This window comes from Terrapene carolina, unplaced genomic scaffold (assembly GCF_002925995.2).
Source record: "Terrapene carolina triunguis isolate 2854851 unplaced genomic scaffold, T_m_triunguis-2.0 Scaffold104, whole genome shotgun sequence".
In the NCBI taxonomy this organism is placed as follows: domain Eukaryota; kingdom Metazoa; phylum Chordata; order Testudines; family Emydidae; genus Terrapene; species Terrapene triunguis.
Genome location: NW_020664455.1, coordinates 1,941,014 through 1,963,903, shown reverse-complemented (window position 1 = coordinate 1,963,903; position 22,890 = coordinate 1,941,014). Strand labels below are relative to the sequence as shown.

Sequence of the window (22,890 nt, the reverse complement as noted above, 5' to 3'; positions counted from 1 at the left end):
TGGCTGCGAGTGGGCTGCCGCACCTGGCTGCCCACGGGCGGAGGGAGAGGGCGGGCACCGCCCTTCACCCCCCTGTGAGTCACCTTGACCGCCCTCCACGCACTCCCTGCGGCTGCCGGTTTTTTTTTTTTGCTTCGGTACTCCCGCGCCCCCCCCCCTTTTTTTTTTTTTTTGCTTGGGGCGGCAAAAAAGCTAGAGCCGGACCTGCTTCTCTGTATATAACATGCACATTATCAATGGTAAGGAACTAATTTTCAGGCTGCCTTTTTTTTTTTTTAGCAACAAACAAACAAACAAACCAACCTTTATCTAAAAGAGCACTCAAACTGGGCAGTTGCCAGGCCATTTACAATAGGGGAGAGGGGGCAATTCTATTTACTAAAGGCTAAACAGCCTAATATATGATATAAGCGTCTGTGTCATGAATTAGTGATTAAAGTAGAGTCACTTTCATCACAATTCAGCTATCTTAACCATGGTAAGTAATGGACTAATTAGGCATCTGCTCATTCAATTTCCGTGGCTGAGGCCAGTTCCTGGCACGCAATGCAATATTTATTGTACCAGTGAAAAGTCATTTATAAAGCTAGGAACCACCTCGAGGAAAATGGATCAACTTCCCTAAGTTGCAGAGAATGCTTCCGAGAGCAGATAGAAGAAGAGAGAATCTTAATCCTTACATTCCCGGTGAGGGAGCCTATAACTAACTGACGTTAGTGTCTGGCAGGCAGATCAGGTAGGAGGCGCTAGTCTGGGGACTGGGGAAGATTGCTGGGAGCTGGGATTTGGGGTAAATCAGAGGTTTTGCTAAAGAGAATCCTGCCCTGTCCCTCTGTTAACAAAAACTCCCTGATCTCTGCATGGCTGACTCCCCTAAGTGCCCCGCCTCTCTGCTGCTGAAGATTCCACAATCCCCGGGCATGGTCTCCTCACAGGAGCTGCCCCCACGCCTTGCTGATTAACGACATCAGCTGTTGGGATGGGAACTAGCAGTTGGGAGGGGAGCCAGCTGGAAGTGCATGTGAGTAGTTTTGGGGAGGAGAATGGCACGGAACAGCTAGGATGGAGGGGACTGGGAGCAGATGACGTCAAGCAGGTAAAGAGAGGCAGCAATGAAGTTGAGGTATGTTACATAGAGGAGACTATAGAGTTAGGAAGAGAGATTCAGGAAGAGACAGAAGAGGGTGCAAGGTCTGTTGGAGGGAACAAACAGAAGCTGTCTGGAGGGCTGGTGGTTTGGGAACAGGGGAGAGAGGATGAGGACATTTAGGACCAGATTTTCCAAAGGTCAGGTGTACATCAACACTGTGCTTAAGAAAACAAGGTGAGCATCTGTTACCACCTAAACGGATCATCGACAAGGTCTGAACTCAGGACCTTCATCACCACAGTACAGACTTCCCTCGCGTGCACTAAAACACTGCTTTGATTAGTTGGGAGCAGTGGTAAGTTGTCATCTTCTTCATGGACCAGCCAACTGAGGGGAGAAATGACAGTAGGCTGGTGTGGTAACTTCATGCACAGATGCATGCATAATATTGTGCCGGACCATTTTTCAAAATCAGGCTCATCCTTTTTTATTCTCCTTTGGTTCCTTAGGTGCAATTTAACACAGAAATCAGCACTACATCTTGTTTCCATGCAGTAGCTGGCGGCATTTAGTTTCCTCAGCCTGGGCAGTTACAGTTGGTGAATGAGCTTGAATGATAGCCAGATTTACAAGGCGTCTTTTAAGGTTGATTGAAATAACCCTAGTACTGAGAGGATTATGTCCCAGTAGGGAGGCTGCAGATGCATCTTTATTCAGAATAAATGCCATTTCTTCCTAAGCACTCTTATCTATCCCTTGCACAGAACTCTAAGTTTCCTTCAAGAGTGGTGAAGTGGTTGCTGCCAGTCAATTGGACACCTGAAAGGCCCCTTGGCACAATGCAGCACCTAAAGCAGACAAGAAGGTTACTCACCTTGTGCAGTCACTGAGATTCTTCGAGATGGTTGTCCCTGTGGGTGCGCCACTTTAGGTGTCTTGATGCCCTGCGCGTGTAATCGGAGATTTCTGGTAGCCATGCCTGGTTGGGCCACACACATGCCGTAGCTGTCTCGCACCACTCCTAGCGGTTACATAGCGATGCGCAGCCAGTCATCTCCCTGTTCCTTCCCTACCTCAGAGAATCGGCCTGAAACTCCAAAGTAGAAGGGAGGAGAGAGAGTAGTGGAGCACCCACAGGGACAACCATCTCAAAGAACCTCCTTTTGCTGGCCCATAATATTTTTTGTCAGACCTCTTACACGAGGGAGGTGCAGGAGCTGGAGTCTGCCAGATGATTTTGGCAGGCTCCCTGATAGCATCATTAATTGGCAGGGCTATCTTTGCTTCTGGGGATGCCTAGAGTATGTCCATGAGCTTATGTTGGGCTTCTGGTAGCTGTGCCAACGAAATGTCTAGGGATTCAGCCACCCTTTTGAAGAGGCCCTGAGAGCATTTGAAATCATCCCCCGTAATAGTGGGTGGTGGCATTATGGTTTCGTCTGGCGACGAAGATGAGAGATGAGTAGGTAGCATCATGTTTGGCTGTGTCCTCAGGTTTGTCAGGGTCTTCCTCTTGTGTTTCTGAGGGTGCCAGGAGAGTTGGTGAAGGGGACTGGGGTGTTCTGGACGTAGGCAGGCTAAGGGGCCTGCATTTTTGGGCCCTATACATTGCCCATGAATCCCAGTATGACCAGTTAAGTGGGAATGGTCTGGGGGGCAGTGCCCGGGGTGACCATACCGTCCTCGTATATCGGCAGGTGGTTGGTGAAGAGATGTCCTGGCTTGGGTGAGGAGTATATATTACTGCATCATCCTCTTCTTCCTCATCACTGGAGACAGGGGGGTTGATCTTCTGGGAATAGTCAGATGGCTTGGTGCCGATCTGGATGAGGTGCCCTTGGTGCCCAGTAAAGGAGATTCAGGCATTGAGGCCACTATCAGGTCCACGTGCCTCATGAACTGCTGTGGTACTGTGAGGCTCGGTGCTGGAGACGGCCTGGTGGATGGCCCAGGAGCATGAGTTGAAGCTGCCGATGCCGAGGATTTAGAGCTGTGCGGCATCGGTACAGTAGGTGGCACCATTGCACCACTCGGTGCTGAGATCGTCTACAGCTCCATGGGTGCTGAGTTGGAAGGTTTCACTTTAGTGTGTGAACCTCCATTACAGCTTGCCTGCGTAGGGTCTTTAGCTCTTCGGAAGTCTTGGTGCCAGATGTTCCCGGTGCCTCGCAGTCTGCTGCGCTTGGTGCCATCTGTCCCAGGGCAGATTTTTCAGTTGGAGATCACATTCTTTTAGGGGATTCTCGGTGCAGGGATGTCTGCGGCCGCTTTTTTGTAGGCTTTCTAGGAGTAGGCTTCTTGGCAGCTGTTGTTGGAGCAGAGCCCTTGTCAGAGGCTGCCGCTGGTGATTGTTGGCCGGGGGTAACCTGGACTCGGGGTCGGAGGCTGGCCTGAGGGATTTCTTCATCATGAGGCGCTTCAGTTGGAGATCCCTGGCTTTTCTAGTCCTGGCTGCCAACTTTCTGCAGCATAGGCACTTTTGAGTAATGTGTGTCTCGCCAAGGCAGTGGACACACTGAACGTGGCCATCAGAGACTGGTATGGAGAGTCTGCAAGTCAGGCAGTGTTTAAAACCAGGTGAGCTCGGTCTCCTAGAGAAAAACAGGGTAGACCCTGTCTGAGGCTAGGGCCGGATGCCTGCTGGGGAGACTGGGGTGGATAGGGAAGGTAGAAGGAAAACACATTTTTTGGATGAAATTAAAGAAATTAGAGTAGGGCAAGGGGATAGGGAAGCTAATTACAACTAAGGTAACACTACCACTATGAATTATCTACTACAAATTTGTTCTGAAGTAAGAGAGGGTGCTGCTGATTGCGCCAACTCAAGCCAAAGAAGTAACTGAGAGACAATTGGCTGCGCACCACTATGTAACCGCTCAGAGTGGCGAGAGACGGCCACGGCATGTGCGTGGCCCAACCGGACACTGCTATCACAAATCTCTGATTACAAGCGCAGGGCATCAAGATACCTAAAGTGGAACAACCACAAGGGACACTCCTCAAGGAAGAATGTGTAGCTAGTTATCCCTTGTGATGCACCATTTGGATATCAAAGATGGTGAGAAGCGGTTTTCAGTCTCATGACTCCTTGATTTGTTTTGGCATTGTCAAGAGAGCAACTCCTTGCTCCTCTACAGCCAGCTAGACTTCCATTCAACTTCAATGCTCCCCTTTCTGCAGCACTCCACTTTGGCAAACTGGAATTTGTGGCAACTTGCAGGAAATTAAGAATGGGAGGCTCAACTGAATTAAATAAGGACATGAACAGTATAGTCGGTTCAGTAACCCAGGATTATTTATTTTGATATTAAATTCCTTCCATCGATCCATTTCATTGCATTTGCTGTTCCAAGGCTCCAACATGAGCATCACTTTGTAAACTAATGCCACACCTGCCCTGCATTTCCCCCTGCACATTAAAGCTGTTCTGATTCACACTAGTAGGTTACTCAAACAGACTGTAAAACGCCTACAACTATAACAGTCCAAGGACATTCATTCATTCTGTATATGCCTTTCTGTCTGCATTGGTCTGACTGACAATCCATTCTTTTGTACTACCAGTTAAACTTCAGTGAGGCTTCTCTTAAAGTTTCAATCCTCTCTGAGAGATTACTAAGAAAATTGTAGGGAAAGAAGGATTTTAAAAATACCTCCCCATGGCTGTTAAAATCTCCCATGTCTCAACTGTCCTTACAAAAATACTCTGGTCCATATTTATTATTCAATTCCATTCCCACTCAAAAATTTTGCTCAGACAAGTGATTTACCTTTTTTTAATTCTAATTTATAGGAACTGGATGACTCAGTGATTAAATGATGGACTATTGATCACTCCACCTCTAGTTTAGCGAGTTGAAGGCAGTCCTGGTCAGTAGTTGGTAAAAGTCATTATATGGTGACTTCTATCAACGGTGTTAAGTGGTCTCATCCCAGTTCTTCATCACTGAAATCCTCCTCCATAATTGGCCGACTTGTTGGCAGTCTCAGTAGAGAAGAGATGGAGATTGAAAGCTCTGTGGGTCACTGACATCGTTTTGTTCTGTGTTTCTACAGTGCCTTGCACAATGGGTTCCTGGTCCCTGACTAGAGCTCCTAGATGCTAATGCAATACAGCTAATAAGTAAATAATAATCATAATTCTGGGTCTGGAAAGTGAACTACTCAACTCAACCCTAGGGCTGAACCTTCACCTGCAGATAGAGGACTTCAGCTCTCTCTCTCTCTCTCTCTCTCGGATACCGTCACAAGTAATACAATGAATTGGAACAATTTAAAATAAACTTGAATTTACTGTCACTGGAAGCAATAAATCCCAAGAGAAAGCTGTAGCAAGGCTTAAATAACTCCACACTGGAGCGACTGATTTTATCTTATTTTCTATATGAAAATGGCAATCCAAGTGGGCTGGTTGTCAGAGATGCAGAGTTCATTTGGCACTACAGGTGCTCAGCACCCCTGGAAATCAGACCCCTTTTATTTGGAAGCTTATCTATGTATTGAGGGGCCCTAACTTTGAGCAGATTTGAGAATTTTGACCCAAAGTAAACTGGTATCAGCTCCGTATGTTTCCTGTGCATTTAACAGCTCCTGAGGGAAATGTGTCCAGCTGTGACTCTTGCTGTCTGTGATATTTAGGGGGGGCACTTCCCCATCCACCCACTGCCCCTCACTATGTCTACTCGGACAAGTGGAAGGAAGCATTAGCTGAATAAGAGGCATTCCTGGGAGGTGTGATCTATCTGTGCTGTCCTTGGACTGCCTTATCAATTCAATGCTAGATGCAGTCCGGAGCATGAAACTAACAACACAATCTGGTGTAGATTACACCAGTTGCATCACATTAACAAAGTTATCTGCAGAACAGAGCCAGTTAACCTAAGTTCGATTATGTTCTCTGTACTAATGCTATGTCCTGAAGGAGAATGCCAGCTGGCATCACACTCAGGCCAACGCTAAAGGAAAATTCCTACTAGATCATCCAGCCCATCCCCCAGCTCATGCAGGATGGCTCTGTACAGTGTGTTAAGGAGCTGTGCTTCAATTAGCACAGACCCTTTGAAGTCAGCCAGTCTGCAAAGCCAGATGGTGTTTTCTCCTAGGCACTCCAGGACTGGGTGCCCAGAGTACACCGTAGTCTTTGTACCGGCCTTGTTAATAGCTCCCCAGCTCCATTGCAAACCTTGAGATATTCAAGCGTCTCCCAAGACCTCGGCATAACCAGGGTAGAACGGTTTTCAAAACCCAGCCGACCCTATTTCAGATCTCCAGGATGAAAAAGATAAACACGTCTGCCCAATGCACAATCTGGAGAAGCAATACATAATATACGTCAAAAGTCTGCATACCCACACTGACCCACACGGAAACTTTGCTCATTACTTGGGGCCTATTAGGCATACTGGCTTCATTTTGGAGCTCAATTCAAGAAGCAGCAATCACCATTTATAGCTCCCATTGACTTCAACCAGCAATTCTGGTGCTGAACCCAGCCAACGCTAGACACATCTCTCACTTGGATGAGTTTCTATTTTTCAGAACCAGCATATTACACTGGAATTTATTTTTGCTAATAATATAAAATCCCATTGACTATTGTATTATAAATCCTTTCCTATTGCAATACAGTAGAAATCAACTATGTCGTTTGCAAACCCTGTGTTAAGAAAGCCCCTGCCACGTTCCTATACAGTCACAGTATATTCCAGTTTGACTCAAGTGGCTAATAATGCTTAAATATGTGTTTTGTAAACATTAATCCACTCATGTGAGCAATCTCAACTCCTTGCAATACTAGCAAGAGGTCAGAGGGGCCTCTTCATGCTCCTCTGTTGCCAATGTACTCCAAATCGCACTTTCCCCACAGTCCTTGGAGTGCAACTGAGCAGTTCACAGCATCTCTCCCTCTTTCTCTAATCTTGTTACAAAGTAACCAGGCCACTTGGAGAATGATCTTCAGAACAAACAGTCTAAAACCAGGCTGAGATCGGATCAAGCAATCAGCATCTTTTGGTTTTTAAGGAAAAAAAATAGTTTGCCCTTGAAATGAGAATCTCCACTTCTCCACCTACGTATCCTTTGAAAAATAAAATTAAATATTACAATTGCTGCCCTTTCCCTCTGCGTCATATTCAGAATACAGTCACATCACTTCTTTTTTTTCCAGCTACTCTAACCCCTTCTAAAACGTCCACTGAATTATTATAACTGTCATGAGAAAATACATCATTGCAGAGCTTGAATCACCTTCCTTTCAAAGGGCAACTTTGATTTTCTGCTTTGGAAATTAGCAAAGGAGCCTTAAATGGTTGGGTTCCTCCACCCCTCAAATAAAGTGCCAGACCCTCATTTGGTGTAAATGGACCCAGCTCCATTAATTTCAATGGAGCTACATCAATGATAAGGATCTGGCCCAAAACATTTCTCTACTGAAATGTTGCCTTGTATTGAAAATTTCCTGCTGAGCTGTCTGAGATATCAGATAATGAAGCAATTTGCCCGGTAATCTGGTTGGATTAGAACGCAGGTTCCTCTTGGTTCTTATCCCTCTAAACTGATATGAGAAAGGAAGAAAGAATACTAGAGCTTTAAACCCAGGAAGCAGAACTGAGAAATTTGAGGTGCCTTTCTTCTGGGTAAACTAGTAACAACAACACCACCACATAATAAAATTTGGTTCTTCTACAGTGCATTTCATCTGTATATATCAAAGTGTTTTACAAAGTAGCATTAGCCGCCTTGCAGAAATGGAGAAACTGAGGCACAAAGAGACAGGCTTTGGCCAAGGTCACACAGTTGGTCAGTGGCAGAGAAAGGGACTAGAACCCAAGCCAATAAGTGTCAGGCCAGTGACCTGTCCACGGGACCACACTCAACCCCATAATTATAAATCAGCAGTTCCTTGTGTCTGTGGGAAATGGTATAATTTAGGACCAGGGATGGATATCTATCGCCAGACTGTATGATTAAGAATAAAAAGACAACAGTGGTCTGGAGATCTAGGGACAGATTGTGTGTGTATCTCTCAGGAGGCACTGCCCAGGAGATAGGGGATAAATGTGGCTTTGTGCCCTGGGAACTGCTCTGACTCACTTGGTTGACCACGGTCCTCTCTACAGCCCAGAACAGTCAGAGTGAAAAGCTCTCTCCTGTCCCCACCATCTCCAGGAAACACCAGGGGCTGTTCAGTAGGGCAGCATACTGCGATGTTCAGTGATCACTCTGTGCTTAAGGTGCTTGCAAGAGCTCTAGCTTCACATACCATGCCCAGACTAGCTGTCTGGGAGTCTCAGGCCTCAAAGCACACTCCCCAATGCCACGGCACTAAGTGAATTCCCCAGGGGGCCAGCCCAGCCCCTATTCACTGTCAGAGAGGCAGAAAGAAGTTGAAAGGGGGCCAGAATCCCACTCTTTTCCGTATTGAACAATTTATTCAAACTGGCAGAAAAGAAACCATGCATATACTCCATTTAACGTTAGAGGCAGTTGAGTCTTACACGTGCCAGCTGCTGATACATACCACTATCTCAGGTCACCAGTATGTGGAGCCTTGCTGCTTTTCCCTTCTGCATGCAAGGGCTTAGAGATGATGGAACACGTCCGCTGGCTGCAGTAAAAGTCTGGTGCCCTTAATGGCATTTGGTAAACTGTGAAGTTCTGCTCACGCAAGGCCAGATCAATACAACCATTATCAAAGGGACATAAACAGAATAAAAAGCGGTCTCTGTTTTATGATGTAACCATGGCAATAGCAGAAAGCCCAAGTGTAGAAAAGCGGGTTGGCCAGCTAAGCAAGGTATGCGGCAGATAACGTTTCTGTAGTCTTCAAGTCACAGGAAAGGAATTTTCGATTCCTGCGGAGATTTAATTCTGCAGTGAATCCCCCGCTTTGGGGAAATGAAAAACTCCAAGAATTTCCCAACACAAGAGAAATGCTGATAAGGTCCGCCCCAGAGGTGTCTGCATTTCTGTGGTGGGCAAACTGATTCCTGTACATGTTAAGTCCATTGGGATCTTTCAGAATTAAAGGAGCTGGATATAAAATAATGAATGACGTCATGATTTTCACTACCGTAGACCATTTTATAAACCTCACATGTAAGGCATTCTTATGTACAGAAAAGGAGCGTACGCAAAAAACACCGGCAGATAGGGCCCACACTAAGCAAGAGTCTCTAACACAATCAGCTTGAAAATTAGCAATGTTATTTTTTCTGCAGTGTTATTACTTGTGTAAATGCACTGTAATTAAGAATTCTGTGTATCCCAGCTACAGAGTTAATTTGAAGCTTGAAACAGCCCTAAAGTAACCCCACATACCCTGAAAAATAATAACCAGGGTACATGTGGAGACAGAAAAGCTATAGAACATGGATCCTTTACAGCAGCGTTCCCCAACTTTCCAAGCAGATTCATAGATTCATAGATTCTAGGACTGGAAGGGACCTCGAGAGGTCATCAAGTCCAGTCCCCTGCCCGCATGGCAGGACCAAATACTGTCTAGACCATCCCTGATAGACATTTATCTAACCTACTCTTAAATATCTCCAGAGATGGAGATTCCACAACCTCCCTAGGCAATTTATTCCAGTGTTTAACCACCCTGACAGTTAGGAACTTTTTCCTAATGTCCAACCTAGACCTCCCTTGTCCCACACCATCTCTGCAAACCTTCCATGTGTTGTGTACATTTCAACTGAGCCAACATCTGCATTGCCCAGCTAGTCTTTTGTGCTGGGTCCCCCCCCACACACACACTTTATGAAATGCTGGGGTCTATCTTGATAACATGAGCCTTCCTCTCCTTTCTTTGGTGAGAAGTCCAATGGTTAACAGGGTTGACGTTTTCAGTTTCATCGTTGGCATCTGGGTAATACTCACAGAAATGAATGAGACAGTTTGCATCTCAGAGTGACTGGTTCAGGCTCTCTGCAAACTCAGGCAGACATATCTGCATTGATTATGCTTGCCTCACATTTTGAAGGTTTTCTTCATACCATAACACCTAAGGAATTACTTTTTTTTAAAAAATGGAAGCTGAGACTCTGAAGAACAACTGAGAGGTCTGGTCACTCTCCTGGCTAGTCCTTCACAACCCCCAGAGAGGCATATCCTGCACTTTGGGAAACATTGCTTTATAGACAGGAATCTGGAGGATTTAGCAAAGTAATCACCAAAGGATCTCTTTTAGTAAAGCTATGCAATAATTATGAGGACATTGGCCGGCAAGTTGATTTCCTCAGGAGTGTCTGATATGTACCTAGTAAAAAGTAACAACTTCACATTCCTAGCCAGACTCTAAAGTTTGTTGCAGAGAATGACCTAAAGCAGTGAGGCTTCCTTCAGTGCCTCAAGGTGCGTGAAGCTGTGTTTGTTTTGAAGGATACACATGCAGATAAGTCTGCCTTAGTAATAACATATTTTTGCATCTTCAAGACTGATGCTCTGAAAAATGACCAAGGATCAACGTTTCTGAGATTTCACATTAGGTATAACTAACATGGTTCATTTCAATTAAAGAATCAACCTGAACCTTTGACCAAAATTCAAACACAACCAAACAGTTTCCTAAAGTTTGAAATATTAAAATGAACTTTTTAAAAATTGATTTTCACGTTTGGGATTCTTTGCTCTTCCTAGCTTTGCCAGTTACTGAAAAGGCAATAATACTGGGGAAAAATAAAATTAAAAGGGCTAGTCACATGGCATTTCCAGCCCAATGTTGGAGAGGAAAGGGGTTTTGAACATGGTTTAGATAAGCACCCCAACTTCTGTGTGTTCATTTGTTATGAACCTCAGCCTTTTGAGGGTCCTTGAACAGCCATTCTCCCCAGTGGTCCAGTTGCTAGAAATGAGCACTTTCTTTTGTGAGGCCTGCTCACAAAGGCAAACCACTTTAGATGAAATTCAGTGGCCTGTTGTATGTAGGAAGGCAAATTAGGTGATTATAATGGTCCCTTCTGGTCTTAAAATCTATTAATCTGCAAGTGTCAGTGCTCCTGCAAAAGATGTCAGATGGGAGCCATAGAAAAAGATACAGTAAACTATTATAAAAATTATTAGAACTATTGCTAAATTTTATGTTGCAAAATCACTATATTAAGATATATTTGCTAACAACAGGAAAATTAAACTTCCATCTAATTAACGCGTTTCCCTTAATATGATTTTACTAACAGTATCTTAGGGATATAATAAGCAGATCCTAAGAAACTGGTGATACCTACCATCTGGAAAAATGCAAGCTCTGATGCTAACTTGACTCTGGCTTGAAAGAGTTACAAAGTTAATACAGTTTTCCTGTCTGGGAATCCTTTGCAATGGAGTCCTGCATATAGGGGTCCTCTGGGTTTTGATATGGTTTCTAACGGTTACTAGTGTAATGGAAGACAGTCAGCAGAAAAGCTTTAACAAGAAGTGAAATTAAGTCTTGTTCCAATGCGGGTTAGAACACACTATGAATAGGTCACATATATCATGAAAAACAGCCATGAAATATATGAACTTTCAGCCATCCAGAGACTGATTCATGATTCAAATAACCAATCTCTCTCGCATAATAGCTCTTAGGGAACATTATAGACACAGACCCCATTCAACAGCTTAAACTGGGCTCTCTATCAAGAAAACTTATGCAAAACTGCAGGGTAGCCACACACAAAGTCAAAGTAATATTCCTACCAGGTCTTCTGTGTTTAGCTGTTTCCGGGGCCTTGAAGTTTAAAAGCTCAGATTTTCAGGTTTCAAAAATACTCAAAAAGAAGCTTTGTTTTATTAAAATGCTCAGAGGGGAGTTTTCTAATGAGAAGTAAGACTAAGGTCCTGACAACTTGTGGTCATTAAGGAAATTGATGGCACTTTTCAAAAGAGCAGGGGTCTTATTTGCTCAGTGTCCTGGCCAAATTCCAATGCAAGTAACTATATTCTAACTGCCTAAAACATGCCCCCTGCATGTTCAATCAGATACAAGCGTCACCATTCCCTGTGCTACTCTGTGCACTGTTAATCAGCTGCTTTCTTCTGGCTGCACTAGCCCCCGCACATACAGGGCCAAATAATGGACAATGCAGCAACAGGAGTGCAGGCTGCAAGTGGGCTGTATGTAACAAGCTGTGGAAAACCTGATCTGTAGGGTCGTCTGTGACTTCTATAATGGAGAGGAGCAAGGAAGCATGACCATGGACACGGTCTGCATCTTTCTATGCATACTTATGTATGGCCACAAAGCAACAGCCCCTATCACACAAGAATTATTCCTACTCTTTGCAGGAAGGGAATTCATGAGGGAGCTGTGGGTTGTGCTGGTCCGGTCCTAGCCACACAATGATGCTGCATTTGTAGAATATTAAGGCCTTGCTGGGGGAACATCCTGCCTGCATCCAGCCATATGCCTGAGTTTGGTTCATTGTTTGGTAAATCTTCAATTTTCAGTTTTTCAATCAAAAGCCAAAATATTTTGACTAATGTTTTCTGCAGGGTTTTTTTTTTTCCTATTTTGGTTGGAAAAACATTTTTTGACTAAAAAACTTTTGACAAAAAACGTTGACCAGCTCTACTGTTAATCCAATGTACTATTTCTTTCCAAAGGGAACACGGCATCCCTAGTTGACAGCAGCCAGAACTACCAAAGCCTTCTCCTCAGGCCCGTTGTTACCCTACCACCCAATAGATGTTCAGCTAAGTCTAAGTTACGGGCAGCACAAAAAGGAGCCTGAGAGAAGGATATCGGGGTTCAGGTGTTAACATATGAATCAGGGACCCAGGCTCAATTCCCTGTTCTGTTGCAAACTTCTTGTGTGCCCTGAGACTAGTCTCTCTATGCCTCAATTCTCCACCTGTAGAATTAGCATAATAGTCCTTCCCTCTCTCATGGGGTGTGGAGAGCTGCTCAGATACTATAGCCATGTAGTCCCTAAGACAGAAGTGTGGCATGTATGCCAGCCACTGGATCCTCCCCGAATGCTGAGGTGATCCTCAAGCCCGCCTCTTTTCCAGCTACTGCACCAGAGAGCCAGATGCTTGGTGTTATCAGAACTGCCATAGTGTTCCCCACACTGGCTGGGTAAGCCTGTGTTATAGCAAAGCTAATACCTTGTACCACTGAACGAGCACAACGCAGCCATACCAGGGCCAAGCATTTGGCCACGTGGCTCTAATTTATCTTCCAACACAAACAGCTCCTTTGTTTAAAAAAACCCTTAAAGTGACTTTGCTGGTTACACTGCTCCCATATCTGTTCATTTGCAAGTACAATCCCAAACAAAACAGAGTTACGAACAGGGTCCACGTTCCCTGTGCTACTCAGTGGGGCTGAGAACAAATCAAAATGGATGGGCTCATCCTGGACAGTTTCACTCGCCCTCCTCCTCCGCTTCATTTATTAACATTCAAAACGGTTTGAGTAGGAGTGCAAATTAGTTTTTGAGGTCCGCTATGAAATAGTCTCCACTTTGCTGCTATGATACATAAGGGTTTGGCAAATCTGTGTGTGTGTGTGTGTGTGTGTGTGTGTGTGTGTGTGTGTGTGTGTGTGTGTGTGTGTGTGTGTGGTGGAAATATGGAGCAGAAAACAATTGCTTTCAGACATTCAAATGTTAGATTCAATAATAGCCCTTGCAGGCTCATAGTGTAGGAAGCTTAAGTGTGCAATTTTGACACAAAAATCCTGCAAAGTCTATTATTATGCTTTATTTGTCAGCCGCACAGTATCGCACTGATGATAATACTAATAACATCATTTCAGGAGACGAGTGGAAGTGGAGCCTATAAGACTGACACAATTTGCTGACCTGCCAAAAGGAAAATTTATGTCAAACTCCAGCACAATATGTGCAACAGGGAGATGAGCTGTGTTTTTCTTATTGAGTTGTCTGGTGAGGAACATAGCACTGCCGAGTGGGGTGACGGTGGGAGATCATTAAAACAATGTTGTCCTTACAGATAGCTTCATACTGCAGAATATGAAAGCAGGTTTCAAACAAAGATGACCTGACTCCTAGTGAAGTGACCCATTTATCCACTGGATCACACTGCCTGCCCCCCAAATAAACCTTTTTCCTTTATAGGTTGACAGAACAAGGAGTAATGGTCTCAAGTTGCAGTGGAGGAGATCTAGGTTGGATATTAGGAAACACTATTTCACTAGGAGGGTGGTGAAGCACTGGAATGGGTTACCTAGGGAGGTGGTGGAATCTCCTTCCTTCGAGGTTTTTAAGGTCAGGCTTGACAAAGCCCTGCCTGGGATGATTTAGTTGGGGATTGGTCCTGCTTTGAACAGGAGGTTGGACTAGATGACCTCCTGAGGTCCCTTCCAACCCTGATATTCTATGAGTCTATGATAACCGGTGATACTGGAAAATACGGATCCAGATTTCCACCCTGCAAAGTTTCAGCGAGACCTGGGGTGAGCATGTGTCCATGATGCACAAGAAAGGCTGGGTTTGTTTTTATAGGGCCACCACAGAGTTGTTTTCACAATTTGAACATTGTATCAGCAGATTTTTCCAGGATCAGGAGGCCACTGTAAAATATTCTTCCACTTTTAGGATGGGCAAAACATTAGGCCTATAACTCTTGATGGCAACCCCTTTAGATGCTGTCACCTGAAGCCTGGCTGGGAGAAAGGGGGAGGTTGGATAGGGGGCGGGGAACAGGGGAGTTTGAATGACAATTAAACTGTCCCCAACGGAGCCAAGCAGATCTCATGAGTGACCAAAGCATTATCAGAAGCATAGGGGATGTCAGAGCATGAAAGGTAAGCAACAATCACACTGGTCAGTGGCCAAAAGGGCCATAAATAGCTGGAGCAGCAAAGAGAAGGTCTTGCAAAGGGGAAGATAGTAGAATTCTGAGGAACAGGGTCTATAAGAATATGTCTACACTGCATTGAAAACCCAGGCTCAGACTCAGACTCAGACTTGAGCCCAAAGCCCCCTGTCGTCCACACAAATCTTTCTGAATCAGGTCAGCAAGCACTCAGGATCTGGGTCCTAGAACGCGCCAGCCGGGGTGGGGGGAGTCCGAGTCCCATTGTGACAGCCGTATCATTTTATACTGCAGATACAGTTCAAGCAGCACACCCAAGCCAGAAGGTCTGCAGAGTGCAGTATGGGCATGTTAGCACAGTTGCGAGACCCGGCTCCAGTAATTGTAAACCCAGGTATACAATGCAAATGGGGATGCTCAAGAGTGGGCTTAGCAACACTGAGTCCACTAGAATGGGTCCTAAGGACCCAGAGTTACGATGCTGTGTAGTCAGACCCTAAAAGAGGAATGAGGAGGGGCACGGAGAAGAGGGAACATTTGGGGAATGCCTACACTGCAATAAAACCCCAGTGGCTGGACCGAGTCAGCTGACACGAGAGCAAATCTTTTAGAAAAGCATCCGATCTCGATTGAAAAATGGCTAGTGATAGAGAATCCACCAGAAACCTTGGTAAATTGTTCCCATGGTTAATTACTCTCACGGTTAAAAATGAATATCTTATTTCCAGTCTGAATGTATCTAGCCATTAGATCAGGGGTGGGAAACTTTTTGGCCTGAGGGCCACATTGGGGTTGCAAAACGGTATGGAGGGCCGGGTAGGGAAGTCTGTGCATCCCCAAACAGCCTGGCTCACCTCTGCATTAGATCATCTTTATCTTTCTCTACTAGATTGAAGAGCCCATTATCAAATATCTGTTCCCCATGTAGGCACTTATAGACTGTAATCAAGTAACCCCTTAACATTCTCTTTGTTAAGCTAAATAGATCAACCTCCTTGAGTCTATCACCATAAGGAATGTTTTCTAATCCTTTAATCATTCTTCTGGCTCTTCTCTGAACCCTCTCCAGTTATCACCATCCTTCTTGAATTGTGGGTGCCAGAACTGGACACAGTATTCCAGCAGTGGTCGCACCAGTCTCACCAGCTCTAATGATGGACACAGTTTAAGAACTTGGCTAGACAGAGTGAGAAAGTGAGATCTATCAAGCCAAAGAGAACTATGAGTGGGAGTCTTTCACAACCTGCACTGCAAACACACGCCCTATAAAGTCCAAATTCACCCCTCTCCCCAGGCCTGACTACTTCTAGCCCATACCCTGGATCCCTTTTCCTCTGGAGAGCCACTCTCACCTCTCGTGTGTCTCAAAGGGGTTTTGTGTCACCTGCCTCAGTGTGTCATTAAAACCCTGATAACCCATTACCAGCCAGATCAAAACAGCTATCCGTTTGTAGTTTAATTGATTTCATGCCCAAGTAGCAAACGAATACACACACACACACACACACACACACACACACACACACACCAATATATATGTGAACATAGCTTTCTCACAGGCAGTGAAGTTGGAAAAACATGTTTCGTCTTTGAGTGCAGAATGATTCATAAAGGATCTAAAAGTCTTTTCAGAGCCATAAAAAGTGACATGAAACTTGCAGCATCCCCTTGTTCTTCCTTCCCTGGGCCACTTTGCAATATTACATTTACTCATTGTCTCCAATCTCTATCTGACCTTTTCCCACATAACTAGTTATTAGTTTCAGTGTCTCTGGCTAGCAGGTGTCGAACTGTATTTGAGTAGCATTCAGGGCTGTAATTTTTGGAGGCATTATGTCAAAAATACATATGGAAAACTTGGGGCAGGGGAGGGTGCTTTGCAATCATTTGTCAAACACAAGTAACTTGTTTATAAACAAAGTCTAATGACAACCACTGTCTCTGGAATTTGGCATTCTTTCAATGTGCATGTCTAAAGCAAGGCTAAGACTACAGCTACAGAGACTGGCTTGGCAAGGAATCACAGAATCTCAGGGTTGGAAGGGACCTCAGGAGGTCATCTAGTCCAACCCCCTGCTCAAAGCAGGACCATCCCCAACTAAATCATCCCAGCCAGGGCTTTGTCAAGCCTGACCTTAAAATCCTCTAAGGAAGGAGATTCCACCACCTCCCTAGGTAACCCATTCCAGTGCTTCACCACCCTCCTAGTGAAAAAGTTTTTCCTAATATCCAACCTAAACCTCCCCCACTGCAACATGAGACCATTACTCCCTGTTCTGTCATCTGGTACTACTGAGAACAGTCTAGATCCATCCTCTTTGGAACCCCCTTTCAGGTAGTTGAAAGCAGCTATCAAATCCCCCCTTATTCTTCTCTTCTGCATACTAAGGAGACTGGGACTGGAAGCCAGGAGGAGGAAAGAAGGAGGAATAGGAAAAGGGAAACTGCGACTGGATAAGGATGTGAGGTGGAGAGTTTGGGACTGGCTGCACAAGGAGTGGCACAAGAGGACTCCCGGGGAGCCTGGCTGGAGAAGAAAAATGGGTCAACGATCTCAGGAGGGGAGAAAGACTGGGATGGGGAGCCCAGAGATAGAGACAGGCAGCAGGAGCCACAGTGAGGGGAAGACTTGGACTGGGATGAAGAGCCTGGAAGTGAAGAAACTGGGACTTGCTAGGTGAGGATAATGGTGTGACACTGTACCTCATATTCTTCATAGTGGTGATATGATCATGGCATAATTATGATGCATTTTGTACAAGATGGGTCATGTGAGGTGTCATTGGAAAAGTTATGATTTGCGGAGTATGATTATCCTGTTCGGGTGCATGTATCATTTTTGTATCTGAGGTTGTGAATATTGACTATGTACCTGTATTTCGCATGTAGTCACACCTGGGTGATACCCACTAGGCAAGATCCTTCCAGTCTAAATAGCTGGTTGCGAAGGGCCCATTCAGGGTAATGGGCCATGAGGGAAAACAACAGGCCTTAGGAGAAGCTTATCCCCCACCTGGTGAGCCTTCCTGTGGACGTTTCGGCCAGTCCGTAAGTAATGGCTGCTATGACTCTGCAAGGGCATGTGACCAGCCCACATGACTCTGGACTCCATTTTGGGGGGGCCTGTATTTTTCCACACACTGGGCTGGGAACTGAAGAAAGGGCTCCCGCCATATGCTAAAGCTATACAAGGCAGGGAGTGACCTCATCTGTTCTTCACTCCCTCACAACTCAACACGTGAGAGACGCTCTGAAAGAAAAGGACTCGGAATGGGGGTGTGGAGCCGAAGCTGCATAGCACGTGCCTTGACAATCTGCAAGCCTGCTTGTCTCATCAGTCAGGGTGAGAGATTGTTCATTCAAATCCTATCCTTCTAGTACGTGAAGCTTAGCTTGCGTTTTTGTTTATTTACGAGGTAATCTGCGTTGATCTGTTTGCTATCCCTTATAATCACTTAAAATCTATCTTTCTGTAGTTAATAAACTTGTTTTATATTTTAAACATAAACCAGTGTGCCTTTAAGTGAAGTGTCTGGGGGAAAAATCTCAGCTTGGTTACCACAAGTGTGCATGTTCCTCTCCACATTGAGGGAGGGGCGGACATCTTAATGAGCTTACACTGTACCGATCCCTATGCAGTGCAAGACGATATCATTTTGGGTTTATACTCCAGAAGGGGGTGCATGCCTGGGGAGCTGGAAGCTGGCTGGGGTTTGCTATTTACACTCAGGTAGCCCAGTTTGGGTGCCACAGGCTGTCGTGTTGAGTGATAACAGGGCCTGGGTGAGGCTGGCTGTGTTCCCAACCCAGCTGTGTCTTAGAGGGGCGCAGCGGTTCCCACAGTTCCCAGACTGCACACCTGGGGTAACAACCCATTACAAATGAGATGAGGACAAATGGTTGGAGTGGGCAGGGGGGAGGCAGAGACAGAACAGGGACGGGCAGGATGGGCCTGGGGCAAATGGGGTCAGCTTGTGGAAAACAGGAGCAGCTGGGTCTGTGACCACTAAAGAATACTCCTCTCCAGAACCCAGCATGGAACCCAGTGAGTTTCCCCATTCCTATGCTGTCAGCATATGGCTGTGAAACCCGCTGGCAAAGCAGCCCTCTAGTGCTGGACCACAGAGGATGACAACCTACTACTGCTATCAGTTACTCCCTTCGCTCAAGTCCCAGAGGTCTGTGCTAGGGATTGAAAGGTTCCAATCCAAGATGGTGTCAATATGATGCCACAGGACGGAAACCCCTTGCTGGGTTTCAGAGCCCAGGCTTCAGCCTAAGTGGGAACATCTACATTGCTATTTTTAGCCCTGTAACACAGCCCACATGAACCAAGTCAGTTGACCCAGGTTCTGAAACTCACGGTCACGGGTTGTTGGCTTGTTTGCTTGCTTGTTTTTGTGCAATGTAGGCATACCCTAATTTTGTGTTCCTCATTTTGTAGATGACCACTCTCAGCTGCAACTGAAATGAATAGGAGCTGTGCACTGAATTTACAAGGTGTTATATAGTGCTAAGTACTATGAAAAAATCAAGTACTAAGCATCTCAAATTGGGCACCCCAAATGACTGGACACTTTTGACATTAATCCCTCTGTGCTTCAGTTCCCAATCTGTAAAATGGGAATAATCCCAACCTATCTGTTTGTGGAGCTCTCCGTTACCGTAGTGATGAGCATCCTATAAAAGCTCAGGAGGAAATTAAGAAATCTGTCGTCAGAGCAGGGTATGAATGGTTTGCAATAAAGCCTGGGGCCACACACTGAACAATGAGGATAAAACAAAATATCGAATAGCTGCTTATTCAATGAACACCATCCATCATGAGCATTGAATGAGGCAAAACATCGTCTGTGCTCCTGTAACTGAAGACTGTATCCGAATGCAGACGCACAAAAGGGCTGAATTAATGCTCCACAGGCAACCTGAGATGATTTTTAAAAGTGTGGATTGATTCCTCAGGAAAGGGGCTGGAGTGGCAGTTACGAAGCCAGAACAGGTACAACGGGGGAAGCAGCAGTAGCTTCTGCCGGCTGCCCTGCCTGCATGCCTCAACACTGCCTTAGAGACCACTGCTGGTGGTGGGAGGGTAGCTGGATCTCCACAGCCCATTCAGGTCTTGATCCTGCAAGGTGCAGAGCACCCCGGCCTGATGCAGCAAAGTGTTTAAGCATGCTCAGTTGTTCTCCCGATGCTTAGGTGTGTGGCTAGTTTGCTCAGTCCTTGGCCTCTTCAGCAAGTGTTTTTGGGCTTTGAGGTGTGGACACCCATCCACCACAGACTGAACTGGGAATGTCCTCTCGTTTCCCACAGGCCATTAAGGAGTAATTGAATGATAATGATTTAGGGTCACTAGTGATTGTATCAAAGGATGTGATCTGGAGATTACATGCTTCCTAGCCATTTGCAGTTTCCTAAACCATCCAGTCCCCCATAAAGATAGTATGTTTAACTGGGGTTCAAAATGGGTTAGAAGAAAATATTTTGTATATTCAGAATAGCAGCCGAGAACCATAGACGCCAGAGTTCATGTTTATACGGTAATGTAGCAGGAGAGCTGGCACCTTAAATGACAGTGGGCCCAATCAGGCTCCAGAGCTCATTAGAGAACTCACTGCTCTTTCCTTCAGAGGTAGAAAGGCAGTTGTGGGTGGGGGTCATCTTTAAACTTCCCCAGACCAGAGAGTCAACGCCAGAGAGGGATGAAGGAGGGTGAGCCTGCTGATGTGCCCGGGGACAAGAGCTGGAACTATATCTAGGAAGGAAACATGATAGAGAAGCACCCTGGCTAAAGGGCTGGAGTGAGGCATGGTGAGAGACATCAGAACTGTACTGGAGGTCTGTGATGTGGTGAGAGACTCCAGAGCTGTATTTGGTGTGTCAATGAACTCTTGGGATTTGAAAGAATGTGCTTTCTTCACTGTGCTGGGGAATTCTGGATAATGGTTGTGGGACTTTTCTAATAAACTAACCCCACACAGGACTATTCATGTGCGGAAAGCTGAGGCAGAGTTATTGGGGAACTACAGGAGAAAGGGGGAAACTGAGGCAGGCTCACTGATCATGCCATGGCCTGCCACAGGAGTGCACCCCAGGCAGAACCACCATATCAGATATGGTGGAAAATACAGGCAGGCAATCAGACCCTGGGAAGAGGGAAATCGAGGCACAGAGTTACTCTGAGGCCCCCACGGATAGCTCTGGAGGTGGCCATCCTATTACAAGTAACTACAGTAAATGGTTAGATAACCTTGGATCGTATTATGACAAATTCACTGTAGCTATGGCAGAGTGTGTGTGTGTGTGTGTGTGTGTGTGTGTGTGTGTATGTATACGCATAAGTCTCAGAGAGAGAGCGAGAGAGAGAGAGAGAGAGAGAGAGAGAGAGCTAAAACTGCTTCACTTATTCCCATCTCACTCGCCCTCACATACAGAGTGAACTTTTTCAAAGGAAACAGCTTATCTTCCAGACTGCAGAAGAAGAAAAATCCTCCTAAGTTGCAATATTTAAAAAGCTGCTTTATGTTGTTATGGCAGCTAATTTTCCTTAAATGATTTAAGGAAATGAATACATCTAAAGGGGCTGCACCAAGCTGTTACAGGATAGCAACATTAAGCTGGACTTCCTTTGCTTTAAACAATCCAATCTCTTCTGGGCAGTTCCCCATGACGGATCTTGGAAGTGGCATATTTTGATGCTTGAGAGCATGTGGAGTGGGAGGGATTAGGGTAGTTTTCTAATGCATTTTTTGGGGGGTGAACCTTATTTTGCATTTTATTTCGGTTCATTTTCTTCTGTTTTTTGTTTCGTTGTATTGAGGAGGAGAGGAAGCAGGAGGGTTAATACTATCTTACATGTTAATTCCCAGATCAGTTACCATTTGACAAGAATAGGAAAGAGACATGGAACTGTTTCTATCCATCTGGGTAGCCAGACATTTAACATGTGCTCCTCACCATAGCATCAGAGGGTGAAATTTACACCTGGGCAATACTTAAGACTAAGCGATTCAGAGGCTTTGTGCTGGTCGTCTGCCCGGGGAGGGCATCAGCCTAAATGTGTACCAATAAAATCCATCAATGCTATAGTGGAAAGGCCCACGTGTGATCTCATTTTCTCCCTCTGAGGCAACTGGCAACTCTCCCCTGCTTCCCTTCTTCCCAGCCCCTTGCTTATTGTCAGTTCATGCGAATATTAACTGGCTCAGAGGGACTAGCCGTAAAGCACTCCCCCAGGAAAAGAGTAGTCCCACCGCGTATAATTTAGAGCTAGAAGACAGTCTGGCTCTGAGCATTGGCAGCCCCGAATGATGTCAGAACTCCTTAGGATGAGGCCCAAGCTAAAGAAATATTTTTATCCAAAGGCAATTTCATTTTCCTGCTACTGACCTCAGCTAGTAACACAACGGATACGGACACTATCTAGTGAGCTCTCTCCACCCAGCTTCCCTGTGAGACTCAAGGACCTCTTTATCCCCGGGAGAAACAGTCTTCTCTGATGATGCAGCTTGCAAGCCCTCTGCATCAGGTTGGAAGAGAGTCTGGTTGCTCTTTGGGGTGGAAAAAGGAGAGGGAGAATAGACCCTGCCTGGCCAGCTTCTTCCTTTACTATTCTTCTTTTTGATTTGTGTTGCTGTAGCAGTGAGGAGACTCCCATCACAGGCTAGAACCTGGTTGTGCGAGGTACCCCACAAACACAGAATTCAAAGGTGGATCCCACCTCAAAAAGCTCACAATCTAAATAAGTTCTTCTTGCAGTGGAATTCCACTCCAGGGTACCACCCTTCTTCACAAACTGAGGCCCCCTTCGTGGCTACTTACCTAGCTTATCCTGAAGCCATTCCTATACTGACGTCATTGTTAGATGCTATTTTGGGCACGGGGTGCACTGGCAAGCCAGGGGGTTAGAGGGAGAAGCTAGCACTAGGATTGACAACCCAAGAGTAGCAGTCCCTCTGTCTCGTGAGGTGCCAAGCCATGCCATTGTGTACACACACACACACACACACACACACACACACACACACACACACACA

At 45.5% G+C, this 22,890-nt stretch overlaps 1 protein-coding gene across 1 annotated transcript in view; it reads right to left on the bottom strand.

The window, feature by feature from the left end:
• LOC112118973 (cytosolic carboxypeptidase 6) overlaps positions 1 to 22,890 on the bottom strand; it is a 1,367,858-nt gene that overhangs the window by 185,913 nt on the left and 1,159,055 nt on the right. The window lies entirely within an intron of this gene.